The sequence below is a fragment of the Octodon degus genome, unplaced genomic scaffold (assembly GCF_000260255.1).
Source record: "Octodon degus isolate 3935 unplaced genomic scaffold, OctDeg1.0 scaffold00017, whole genome shotgun sequence".
NCBI classification, from domain to species: Eukaryota; Metazoa; Chordata; class Mammalia; order Rodentia; family Octodontidae; genus Octodon; species Octodon degus.
In genome coordinates, this window is record NW_004524593.1 from 8,640,164 (window position 1) to 8,653,971 (window position 13,808).

A 13,808-nucleotide genomic window follows, 5' to 3' on the forward strand; every position below is an offset into this window, starting at 1 on the left:
TTATTTATTTGGTGCAGGGTCTCACTACACAGCTTAGACTCATAGTGGTCCTCCTGTTTCAACCTCCCCAGTGCTGGGATTACAGGCATGCACCACCACACCCGGTTTCGGTGGCTGGCACAGCATGGAGCTGACATGGTATGTGGTACCAGGGACGGAATCTAGGTCCTTGCCCTTTCCAGGCAAGTGCTTAGACCACTGGGCTGTCTTTTCAGCCCTCTCAAAAGATTTAATAACTCGTATTTTTCTCAGGATTCTGTATAAACATAAATTCAAACCTTTATGGTAGTTAATTCAACGAATAGAAAGATTTGTTCTAATAGTGTTTGTGGACAGGATATCATGAATATAGAAAGTAAGAAAATATAGTTAATACAAGTATGATATATACAACTATGGTATATTCCTTGAGCAAAGAGCTATGATGATATAAAAGTGGTATAAAGCATAGAATGCAGCCTACAGAACCTCATTCTAAGTTGCATTTCACTGAACATTCAATATGCTACAAGAGCAATCTGTTGAATATCTTTCTATTGTTTCCAATCCTCTTCCTTTCCTGTGCCTTTGTGTCCAATAAACGCTAGGGATTATGAAACAGTTGCTATAATCACAGTGCATGAATCTATTTTTAAACAATAAAAGGATATAGTCACTTGGTGTTTCCATACATAACATATTTTATGATATTAAAAAACATCTTGGTTATACTAAAGATTAATGGATTGTATGATCTTCAAAGTTGATATCATCATGTCATAAATTCTTAGTCATTGAAAATGTTTAATGTGCAAAAACTAGTGATTTGCTTGTTTGTTTTGCTTTGTTTTAGGAATGGAACCAAGGCCTTATACATGATAGGCAAGCACTCTGCCACTGAGCTATATACTTGCTCCAATTTTTTTTTACTTTCATATTTTTCTGTCTTCACAGTTGCTTCAATTCCTTTAGTATAATTTTATTCTTATTTATTTTCTCTCTTGTGCATTCTTGGGATATTTCTTCCCAGGAGAGAGGCAGTATCAAGCTTTACTGTTTTATTAAATACATCAAACAGAAGATTCTCTGTATGGTGAGCCAAAAGTTCCTGAAGGGTATATTTCTTTTGTCTGCTGTGAATTATACTAGCAGGCTCAATGGAGTGATAAAGACTATTTTACGTTATTGGTTGAATATGTGAGAACTGGCCCATGCAAAGATTGGATTGTCTTGTAGCTTTGCACCACCGTCAAGAGAAACTTAAGCATTTTCTGTTTTTCCACAGAAAAAGTGCATGTTTTCTTCAGCTTTTTAAAAGCTGAGTTTCAAACAAGGAAACTTGGACTTAATACCAACATGCCCAGTCCTATCTGTCATTTTAAGTGTGCATGCATACAATGCTGATTCTATTTAACCACCCATATTTCATTTGTGCTTCTCAATTTTTAAAACTTTATGACAGCAGTTGAAAGTGAGTTACAATGTTTCTTTTATAAATAATGATGATTCAGTGTTCCCCCACAATTATTACCTTTAAAGTTATTTAGTTTTCATGTTGATACAAAAAGGGAACTGCTGACATTGAATTTCTACATTTTAAAATGAATTCTTTGGTATCTTCATATAGCTTCAAGTCTCTTACTACATTTCAGGCTTTTAAATCTGATTTTTATACTTATTCATTGCATGGACCTACACACTTTCTTGTTTTATTTTCATTTCTCCATATATTAAACAGTTATTAAGATAGCTGTCTAAGAGTATAATCTGAAATTCACTGAGAAATCACAGAGACAGGCTGCTTTGGAAGATAGTACAGTCTTCATAAATAATATTTTGTACCAATTCTCCTCCAAACACTTTTTTGACAAGCCTGCATTTCTGACCCAAGTTTCTGCAGAGTTCTGGCTCTTTAACCATGTAACCACTCCCCCTGAAGTTTAGTCATATCCTGCTCATTTTCTCAGTATCTCTATTTCCTAAATAAAGACATGGAATGGCTACAATTTTTACATTCTAGAAACCACAGTAAGCTGAGATATGTTTAAAGAAAACTTAATGAATCAGTGTGCTATTCCACACCCATAGGACTGCAGAATGTTAGCTTTGAAGTACAGAGAACATGTAGTTTAGTCTTTGTATTTGTAAATGAGAAAATTGAGCTTTTTGGAGCTTGAGGAATCTTGAGATTTGACCATTAGTGATATATATCTATATATCTATCAGTATTTTGTTTTAGTTTTCTGTTTTTTTAAAGTATCTTCAGATCAATGTACATAGTTAAGATTTTAAATTCTCAAAAGTTACCAGAGGGGCCTGTGACATAGCTCAGCTGCCTAAATCACCTGCTTAGGTAAGTTTAGGTAAGCTCAGCAACCACAGTTCAATCCCTGGTACCACATGCCATGCCATGCCCCCAGGATGGGCTGAGTGGGTCACAGAATTGGGTATAGTGGCGCACACCTGTAATCCCAGCACTGGGGAGGCTGAAAGCAGGAGGATCACCACGAGTCTGAGCTGCATAATGAGACCCTGCAACAACCAAATACATTTTTTTTAAAGTCAACAGAAATGATCTGATATGTCTCATTTTTACAAAGGTATTACTACTGAGGCGGGCACCTTTAAGAATGCTCTCTAGAGCTAGGTGCAAAGCTCAGTGGTAGAGTACATGCTTAGCATGTACTGTGCCCTGAGTTTAGTCCCCAGTACACGCCCAGCCAGATTTTTAAGAAATGGTATATTTAGGGACTATTTTAACATTTTGTCCAGTACTGAGGATAAAACCCAGGCTCTTTTCACGAAGCTATACCCGTAGCCCTTATTTTAAAATTTTGAGGTAGGATCTTGCTAAATTGTCCGGCTTCAAACTCAGAAGCTCTCTGCCTCAGTCTCCTGAACAGCTGGGATTACAGGCAAATGGCACTAAGTGCCTGGCATGGGTTTTGTTTTGCTTGTGTGGTTTTGTAAATTGTTGTTATTGATATTGCTTTGCTTTTTGTTTTTTCAGGGCTAGATAGCAAACCCAGGGCCTCATGCATCTAGGAAAGAACTCTACCACTGAGGGTCTCATGCATCTAGGCAAATACTCTACCACTGAGCCATGTCCTCAGCCCTGGCACTGTTTATTCTTGAGTAATATGCCCAAGGTCGGGTGCAGCTGGTAAAACAAGGACACAGAAGTCGTTTGCACAAGATGGAATGTCTTAGTTGGTTAGGCTCGGGATGATGGGGCAGCTCATACCAGTAGAATCAAAGGGATTGATCAGGATGTACAAGAGCTGGGCTTGCAGGACTGTGAAGAACTGAGTTTCTTTCCTTTGTGCTTGCTCACAAGCATTTGTGCAGGCTCAATCACCCACCCACTCCTGAGCCCTGGTATCATTCCATCTTCTCTGCCTCTGCTTATTTGTGTCTTTTTCCACAGCAGACAGGCTTCTGATCATGGTGGAGCAGCTACCTCCTCAACTCCTCCACCCACACACAGACATTCCTGTCCCTCTGGTCCTGACCTCAGAGGCAAAGCTGTTCCTCCCCAGGCTCCAAACCAAGAGATCCCAAGGAAGAACAGCTAGGGCAGGAAATATTAACCAAAGAACGGCGCTGGGAAATCTTGCTGGGCAGACAAATAACAATAGCTACTGTAGTCTACTACATAAACTATAGTCTATATTAACTTGAGAAAAGGAAGTTTAGAAAGATCAGTTGCCTGGACCAAATCACTCATTAGTGTATACTGAAACCAAGAGAATATTATTTAAATGTGAAAGTATTTAAGACTATGCTACTGTCACTCATCTACTGAAGACCTTCCTAGAAAAGTTCAGTTTGCGCCTTCAGTCAACATATTTGTCCTGAACTTTCTCCCTCATGCAAAAAAATAATTTTATAAAAATACCTTCATGAGTTTGCAGTAAAACAACAGTGAAAGAAATATAATTTTTCCTATTACAGACAGACGGTTGAGATTTTTTTACATTTATGTCATTCAAAAATGATTGTTATAAATTTCAAACTTGGCAGGAATGTACTCCCAGGAGAGGAAGGGGAAAAATCAGGCCAATCTAAAGCCATGCAGATTTAGATATATCTCTAAGAACAAGCACAAAATAGAACATTTTATGAGTTTTTGTAAGAACTTTGACTTAAGCCTTCCTGATTCAAAATTTTTCATTTAAGGATTCTACTTTATTTTTTAAGGTACCTTCTTCCTAAGCCCAGGAGGAAAATAAATTAATGAACCATATAAGTTAGAAACATATGTGATCAAAGCATAGGGAACTCTGAAGATTTTTATAGTAATATTCACTTACTCTCTTCAGCCATAAACTAATCTTCTCATGTGCTCTTTGAACAATACCACAGTGCATTATGGGTTATATTTTAGGGCATAGTATAAACTGTATTAAATGTGCTAAATAGCTGAATCAACATAAGAACTGTAACTCTGGAATTTCCTGATTCTTGAGTGTCTAAATTCATAACGTTGATGTGCTATACCATTTGGGTAAAGCTTTATTAAAATAAGCACCATTTCCAGTTTACTTTTTGTCTTTTCAACTTTACATTGCCTTTCACCAGTTGACCCATTGTGGTTTTCCAAACAGCTTGTGACTAGGGCACGTGTCAGGCAAAAGCAGAGTTGGGCTAATGTGGCACTGTGTGGTTTCTGAGATTGGCACTCTTGTCAGTATTTGACAGAGATCCTATAAGAAGTAATCTTTTTTTTTTTTTTTTAATTTTTAGAAACATTATTGCTTCTCTTCCAAATTTCTGTCAAATAATCAAGCGGAGCAGAAACCTGTTACAAAAGCAAAGAAACATTAGTGGTTCTTTATGAAGGTCAAATTTGGGCAAAACATGAACTTTCTATTTTTTTAAGACCTTTTCCAATGAATGTTAAGTCTGAAACTGTAGAGCAGAGGCATTAGATTTGGTTACCCTCTACTTATAGTTCGTTCCATTTTAGTAGACAACTAAGAAAAACAATCAGAAAAGCCTCATTCTGTTCTCCATTTTGACACTAAATAAATCCACCTACCATTTAGTCACAAGCAAAAATTTTGAAATGCTAAAATCTGAATCTTGATAAGAATATCTCCAGAGCCATCTGTACCTACTCTCAACTTTCGCTTTTGTCTAGGACTCAAATCTGATACATCCTAGAACCAGTTCGTTCTTTCTTTCTTTCTTTCTTTCTTTCTTTCTTTCTTTCTTTCTTTCTTTCTTTCTTTCTTTCCTTTCTTTCATTTTGAGACAGAGTCAATCTGTGTAGCTCAGGCAGGACTTTAACTCACAATGTGGTCTAGGCTGGCCTTGAACTTACAGAAATCCTCCTGCCTCAGCCTCCTGAGTGCTGAGATGTATGACCATATCCAGTTAGAACCAGTTCTTATTTCAGCAGAATACACAAAGCTTCCATCTGGGGTCTCAGAATTTTGCTTTAGGATGGATTTTCCTCATGATTCCTTCTTTGCTGGTACTGTGTGTTAACTTTAGTTTCTATTTATAATTCTTGAACATAAAAGATTAACACAGGTGATGGGAATTTTGATGATGAATATGATAGTTATGAGGGAGATAAGCATACAACCATGTAAGGAACACTTACTAGGAGCCATTTATTATACCACATAGAGTCTCTTCTGCTTTAGCACCTATACCTGTAATACAAATTAGTTCAAATGTTGGAAAATAATCAAGGTTGTGTTGGTTGGTATCTGATTTCCTGCCACCTCATATGTTAGCGTTTTGCAACTCAATACACATGCATTAATATTTTCCAGCTCAACATCCCCTAATAAACTTTTTTAAAAGACCAAAAATGATGTCATGAAGTTATCCAAAACTGAACACGGCACTCATTCACCTTTCTTCCTCTTGGCTTTGTCTTGTGTATGCTCACTGGGAAGTTTTTCTGGATCTTGATACATTTTGCCCTTCTTGTGTCCCTATAACTTGGCAGCATCAATCTTTATATTTTCTTCTGTTGAATACTGTCATCTTTTCTTAAACTCAAGTCTGTGTTTGGAAGTTTACTGTGATAGTATTTTAGTAGGGTGGTGTTAATATCCATGCTTGGGTTCTAAAATTGTGTGGGTCATGTGACCTGTCTCAACCATGTTTTGTCCATAAACCATTTTAACGTTTAGTGTGCAGATCTGAAAAATAAGCGATTTGTTGTTTCTACCCACATTGCAGAAATGCCTGACATTTTTCAGATAGTTTTATTCAGTTCTTGCCATTATTTAAGCCATACATATTTTTTACATTAGCTGATGAGAGGACCAATGTGAGAACACAGGCTGTAAAGTTATGGTGAGGTTGGAGTGTTGGTCTGCCCTGCCTTTTCCCAAACCCAAGAGCACTTCCTTTTCATTTATCATGGCAGTTTTCCCAATGCAATTCTTTACTGTTCTAGAAAGAGCCATAAAAATAAGTTCAATATGTGGATCAGATGTAGCAAGCTATTGATGATGCCATGTGAAGTAGGCTGTGGAGTTCTGCAGGGAAAGAAAGCCAAACTGTGCCTGACCTGGCCCTGGCTTTGTAGTAGAGTGTTATGGTACATTCTGAGGGGGATATGATGAAGAGCCAAATAAAAACAAAAAATGCCCCCCAAATATTTTCTACAACATTTAAAACACTGATTTTTTTTTTTTAAAGACAGGGTCTCACTCTGTAATTCAGGCTAACCTTGAGCTCACTAGCTCAGGTTGGCCACAAACTCCTGACAATCCTTCTGTCTCAGCCTCCCAAGTGGTAGAGTCACAGATGTGCATCACCATGCCCGGCTCAAAAATGGAACGCTTTGAGGGCAGCACTATTGTTGTCACAGATAAAAAGAATATACTTTTTAGAGAAATTGTCTTACACAGCATGATCCGATTTTTATTAAAATGGAATGCACAAGAAATCTTTGGAGAGTAAACATAAAAAATGTAATGGTATTTATTAATGTCTGAATGGTAGCATTTATGGGTGGTCTTTTCCTTTTGCTAAAAATTTATATTTCACAAAATATCTAAAGTGAACTAACATAATTTTCTAAAAGTTGCTTTGAAAACAAGTTCTAGAAGAATTGTGTGATTTTCTTTTCTGAAAACAAATGATTTCGTGTTTGGGAAAAGCATTTATACATTTTTTTCAGTACCAGAGATTGAACCTGACGAGCACTAAACTGCATCCTCAGCCCTTTTTGTTGTTATTTTGAGACAGGGTCTCACTAAATTGCCCAGGCTGGCCTCAAACTTACAATCCTCCTGCCTCAGCTTCCATTGTAGCTGGGTTATGTCACTGCATCTGGCTTGTGTATCCTTTTAAAGATTAATGTTGCTTTGCCTTACTGACCTTCCTATAACGTGTTAAACTCATATTGAATGTCTTCCTAAGGTTTCACTTCAGCTTTTCTGGGACTCTGTTTCTCCCTCTCCCCTATGTTTGAGTTTATTTTTGTTGTTGTTGTCTTTGTCAAGCTGGGAATCAAACCCAGGTCTTCCTACACACTAAGCAGTCAATGCACCACTGTACTATGCCCACAGTCCCTCTATGTCTTTTATCCACATCACAGCTTTTGGCCATTCTGCACTGCCCCACATCATATGGCTGTTTCTCCCTACTTCTCCTTCTCAGTTGTCACTACAACTACTTCCTGTCCAAAATTCAACAAAAATCCCCATTGCTAAGGTTCTTTCTGTTGCTTTTCACCCATGTATTGCGTGGTTACAATAGCAAGAGTCTTACCACTAGAAAAACCAGGAGACACCAAGTAACCACACAAAAGGTTATGGTAAACTACCCTTTCAAAACCTTTGCCTGTTCATTGTCTACTATGGGTCAGTTACAATAATATCAGGGCCTAACCTCACAGCAGACTCCTAACCTCTGTGGAGGATGGCTATAAGTCCTCAGAGAGCGCCAGCAGTTTTATCCAATTCCACACATGAATTCTTGTAGTGTTTATTCTCACCAACTCCTGCTCCCTGACTCAAAATGAGACTACTGTCAATTAGTGCCATTAGTAAGCATAATGTTTGGCATCCATATAGGATCAAGATAGTAAAAGTCGTGGCGCTATGTAGCACAGAAAGAAGGGTGAATATATTGCTCTGCTGTGAGACAGCAACTGTGCCCTGCTGTGTTGTAAAAGGAGCCTGGATTTGGATTTTACTTCCTTTGATGATGGTGATTAGAAAGATCACATTAGCCCTATATGTGGTTACAGCTCAAGTGCTAGTACTCTGTTCCAGTAAACATGCCACATCTAGTACAACAGCTGCCCCTGGGAAGCCCCACTCACCACCTATCCCGATCCATATGATTTTCACAAGGGCCATACAGGTGAACTGAATGGGGATATGATGGAGGTCACCATCCTTCTGTTTACTTTGCTTATCATGACAGTTCCTCTTGGGACAGAGCACTGCTGACTGTCTTGCTTGCAGTGGGGTTATTTCAAGGACCTCTGCTTGGCCCTACCTTCCATAAGAGCTCTTACTCTGTAGATCAGATGTCCAATCCTGCCTGCTGTTAAGTATATGCATCCCAGTTATGCAACCATGGGTTGGGGTAATAAACATAGGATGGGGCTGTAGACTTACTGGAAAGGACTCTATTTATGTCCTGGCTTATGTAAGATTCCTCTATAACAGGGATCGTGATAGTGCGTCTGATTTCCTACATCCAATAGCTGTTAAAAGGTCTAGACAAGGGCCAGACAGATAGCTCAGCTAATTAAAACACCTGCTTAGGCAGATGCAGAGGCCAGGGCTTCAATCTCCAGCCTACCATGCTGGCCCAGCCCCAGGACATGCTGAGACTGTGAATGAGACTGGGCGTGTTGGGGCACACCTGTAATCTCAGCACTTGGGAGGCTGAAAACAAGATCACTACAAGTCCGATCTATGTAATAAGACCTTGTAGACCCTGTACTAAATACATTTTTTAAAAAGGCCTAGACATTCCTTTTTTTTTCCCTCCTTATATGTCCTTATTCTGGTAAAAGACTACAGGTCCCTTAGGGAAAAAGTGGGAGAAATAACAGCTGTCATTTCCTGTAGTGGGACTGTGGCATCTTTTCTCAAGGGGGTCCAGACTCTCCTTCAATTGATGACCTCTGGGAGAACTTGATGAGACCTAGGAACTTGGTGAGGGTCATGATTTTCCACATCTGTAGTTGACAGAAGCTTTTTTGTGTTCACCAACTTCTCAAGTATTCCAGGTTATAGCTTCTTAGTTAACTGCCCATCTATTTTGTTCCCTCTTGTCACTGTAGTCTATTTATTAGTCACTACAACAAAACCTAGCAAGAGAAAACACCCTGGTTAAGAGTTCAACCTGGCTCATTTCTGTTGCCTCCACTTCATCCTTGTCTCTTGAGTGCTACTAGCTGGATCCTGCTCTTCCAGAATTCTCCCACAACCACTGATACAATACAGTTCAGTTATTTTGGGGCTGCAGAATGTTGTAGGGTGGCCATAATTGGTTGTCTTGAAGGTGCTTTTGCACCCCTTTTGGTCCAAAGTTATTGTTTCAACTGAAGGGAGGTGCCTTAGACCACATGTACACAGAACGGGTTCTCTGTGTCACATAACAAGTACAGTTTTATATTTTCATCTCACTAAGACTTCTACTCAAGACTCTGCAGGACAGTTGGGCCTCCTCTACCTCATTTAGTCCAGGTCATCATCATACTCAAATTTAGAGAAAATCTCAGCACAGATGAGGACTTGCTCAGATGTCTTTGGCAAGGATATGAAGCTCCCAATCATAGGAGATTGCTCTCATATCAACACATTCTTAGCTGCACAATTAAATCCCAGGCTTGAGTTACAGAAGACAAGAGCCTTGTTACATACCATCAGGAAGGCCTTTGGACTCTCAATGCATGTCTGAAGTTGATGGCTGATGAAGCTGAACCTGTTTTTTTTCTCTCTCTCTGAAGTCTTATAATGCTGCTAGTAATGTGCAGTCAACTCCAAATCTGCTATAGTTCGAATATATAGTAGTTTGTCCTCAACAAACTCATGCAGGAGTTTAATCCCAAAGCTCATATGATAATGGTGTTAAGAGAATGGAAACTTAATCCAGCCCTGATGTTCAGAGGTGGGACCTTTGGGAAATGATTAGATTAACTCATTAGGGTGGAGTCCCATGATTGAATCTCTGTGGCTTTATGAAAGAGATCAGGCACACTCAGAGATACACACATGCTACTGCTGTGATGTGATGTAGACCTCAGTAGAGCCTGCAACATACTCTTTAGACCTTATACCTATAGAACTGTGAGCCACAATAAAGCCTCTTTCTTTATAAAGTAACCTGCCTCAAGGTTTTCATTTAAAGAAAATCCAGAGCTAGGTGTGGTGGCAAACATCTATTTCTCAGTACTTAGGAGGCTGAGACAAGAGGATCACTATTAATTTGAGGCCAGTCTGGGCTACAAGATGACTTCAAGGCTTACCTTAACTGATAGTAGAACCCTAGCTCAAAAGTAAAAAGAAAAAAAAGAATCCATACAACATTCATATAAGTGCCATTACTATGCTATAAGATAATCCTGCAAGCCAAATACAATAAGGCAGTGCTGTAATCCCAGTACTTGGGAGGCTGAGATAGAATGATCACTGAGTTCAAGACCTGCCTGGACAACATAGCAAAATTCTCTTTAAAGGGGAGGGAGAGTGGGGAGGAGGAAGGCAGTGTTTCAGTATTCACCTGCATCTCTCTGTTGTCTACCACTGGTTAAAATAGTAGGAACCAGGATGTCACTATAAGCCACTGAGTCATTACCACCCATAAGGACTGGTGAAAAATCAAAACTCATTTCTGAAGGCTTCCATTTAGGGTAATTTCTGGTATAACTGTCAGCGTGAATTTGCTTAATAAGTAGAACATAGGTTTTTCCAATGCAGGTGATTTATTTGTCTAGTAATTCAAATGAATGAGAATGGGAGACTGCAAAGAGTAAGATAAGAAGGAGGGAAGCCCATCCAAAGTGTGTTTTTAGGTCAGTCATTACTGTAGGACACTGGGACCCCACCTGCCAGGAACTCTCTGATGGTTCATGTGGACCTCTCACGTTGGTCCACAGTTGCCCCAGGAAGTGAAAGTTTGGGTCAGAAGAGCTGGATGATTTCTACAGGCAACAGAGAGGGCAGAAGTGAGAGAGCTTGAGAGAGAGAAATGTGACATGGCAGAGGTAAGGTGCTGTCCGGCACCATTTACACATTGTTGGAGAAAGCGCTAGTGCCTAGGATCCAGCTGTAGGCAAACTTCAACTAACCCCAGCCACAGCAGTCACACCAGCGATCAGAATAAAAAGATAGGCCAATAGGATGCAGGACATGCACAAGATGTGTCGCCTCTCACAGAACATTGCCTCAGGTTGTTCTCTCTGCTTAAACTTGTTTCATTTATCTATCTCTCTGATTCTCTTCTAGACACAATTTCAACTAAGAGTCTATCTTCATCTGTAAAGACTGGCCCAATGACATTCTTATATCATGTCTTTATCTATACAAATTCTTCCCCCCCCCCCACCCTACTACTGGGGATTAAACCCAGGGCCTTTGTACTGAGCTATATCCTCAACTTTTAAAAAAATGAAATTGTGTTACAATAATGATGATGATGAGATAGGTTTCATTGGATTGCACAGATTGGGCTCAAATTTAGAATCCTCCTGCCTCAGCTTCCCAGAGTACTAGAGTTATAGGAAGGTATCTACATATTTGGCCTCATCCAGTTCCTTGTAGTTATCTTTGTGAATAAGAAGATAGTGGCTCACTTGTTTCTCACAGTTCTTAACTCTTCCCAGTCATGAATTATACATTGATCATGAATGGTTTTTTAAGCTTTTTTTTTTTTTAGAACCTGAGGCACAGATTCTGCAACACATGTTTTACATGCAGAAAGTTTATTAGGGAATGTCTTTGGGACCAGTGCCCACAGTGGGAAAGGAAGGAAAAAGGACTGGAGAGAGAGAGAGAGAGGAACTGAATTGCCATGGGGATGTAAAAAAAAGCCAGAGGGTTGAGATAGCCTGTCTTGTCTCACCTTGACATGAAGGGGCTGGATCCTTGTAGTGTGCATCCATCAGTCCTTGGTCAGGAACTGGCTGGGGAAGGTATATCCTCGGGTGAGTGACTGAAAGCATTTCCAGGAGAATGACTCAACCTTGAGCTCTCCAGGGCCCACACTCCCAACAGCTGGGGAAAGGGTGTCTCAGTTCTGGAGGGAAGATCTGGGCAGTACTTCTCAGTATTAACTGCAGTCCACCCTTTTTGCTGCTTGGATTCTTTTCTTTGTAAATTAAGTTGTGTGAAAAGTTCCTCCAGGGTTCTAATTGGTTCTTTTTTCTGGGAAACTTAGCAGAAAGGTTGGCAAGAAAAACCGTAGCATCTGTCACTGCAGCAATAGATCCTGAGGCCTCTATTGATTCTTTTTCTCTTCTATGCTCATTCTAGATTCCCCTCATCCCTGCCTACCATCTCTGCTAGCCTCAGAGGCTTACCTGATGGGGTGTTCTAGGCCATCATCTTTGATGGATCTGAGACCCTGGTTGCCATATCCTTCCCAGGAAAAGAGACTATAAGGAGACTCCCATGGAAATGACCTGGCTGCCATTTTTTTTCCTGGTGTCATTTTACATCAGCAATCCCATGTCCATCTAATGATCCAAGTCAGTTACCCCTGGTGGGTCTCCAATGTGATATATCCCCAGAATGATTGCTCCTTTTCTTCTCTTGTCTCTTACAACAAGAAGCCTGAAGCGCCTGGGTAGAAACTCTAGCTTTAAAGTCTTGTAGGAGAGCACTATGTTCCCTAGAGAAAGTGGTTTCCCTTTAAGATATGAGGCCTCTGGTCCCACAGAGTTCAGAGTTGCAAGGACAGAAAGCACAAGATCTTGTTAGTCACTGTTATGACAAGCACAGTTATCTCTACTTCTACCTTGTTTTCTAGATGTCCCCAAATATGCTTCCTACTGGGGACAAAGTACTACATGGTGATAGCTAACCTAGGCTGTGTCCTGCGACAGGGAGGCTGATGTTCCATCATTTCACGTTTTCATCTCCAAGCCTGAGCTGCAGCAGCCCCTTCAAAGGCCGTTTCATCCTATCAGGAGGCTAGCAGGGCCTGGGAAGTGTAATATTGGATAGAATCGGTTCATCCCTTAGACATGTATCCACTTTCATACTCCTTTGTTGTAAAGTAGGTCCTTTTAACAGATACAGCATCCTGCAGGATTTGATACTTTGATTTGTGGATCAAACACTGTATCATTATTTAGAAGGTGGTGTTAGCTGACATGCTGCGGGCAGGAAAAGCAAAACCATATTCACATGTATTGATTTTTATCGAGATTAATTGCTGTCCATTCCTGTGCAGGAAAGATTCAACTGACTAGCTTGCCACCAAATGGTTAATTGTTCTCCCTTAAAAATGCCATCACTTTGGGTACACAGGGCTGGTGTGTCTCATGACAAGTAAGGCATTAGGCTGTTGGAGTATATAGATCAGCTTTGCTCAGTGAGGGTCCATGCTGTTAGACCTCATGTAGCCTGTGTTTCCTGTCACCATAGCTACTCCGCTTATATGTCCAATGTGCCAACACAGGATGGCTCACACAGGGACTGGCTGTTAGCTACCAGTCAAGCCATTCTGTCTATTTGGTTCTGCAGTACCTCTTGTATGGCAGATGCTCTCTGACTAGCATTAGCAAAGAATTTAAAAATCTTCACACTCTGGGCCATGTCTATAGGTCCATAAATATGCATCTTCTCCAAATGTCCTTGTTCCAAATGTCTTTGCTCTAATCTTTTTTTTTT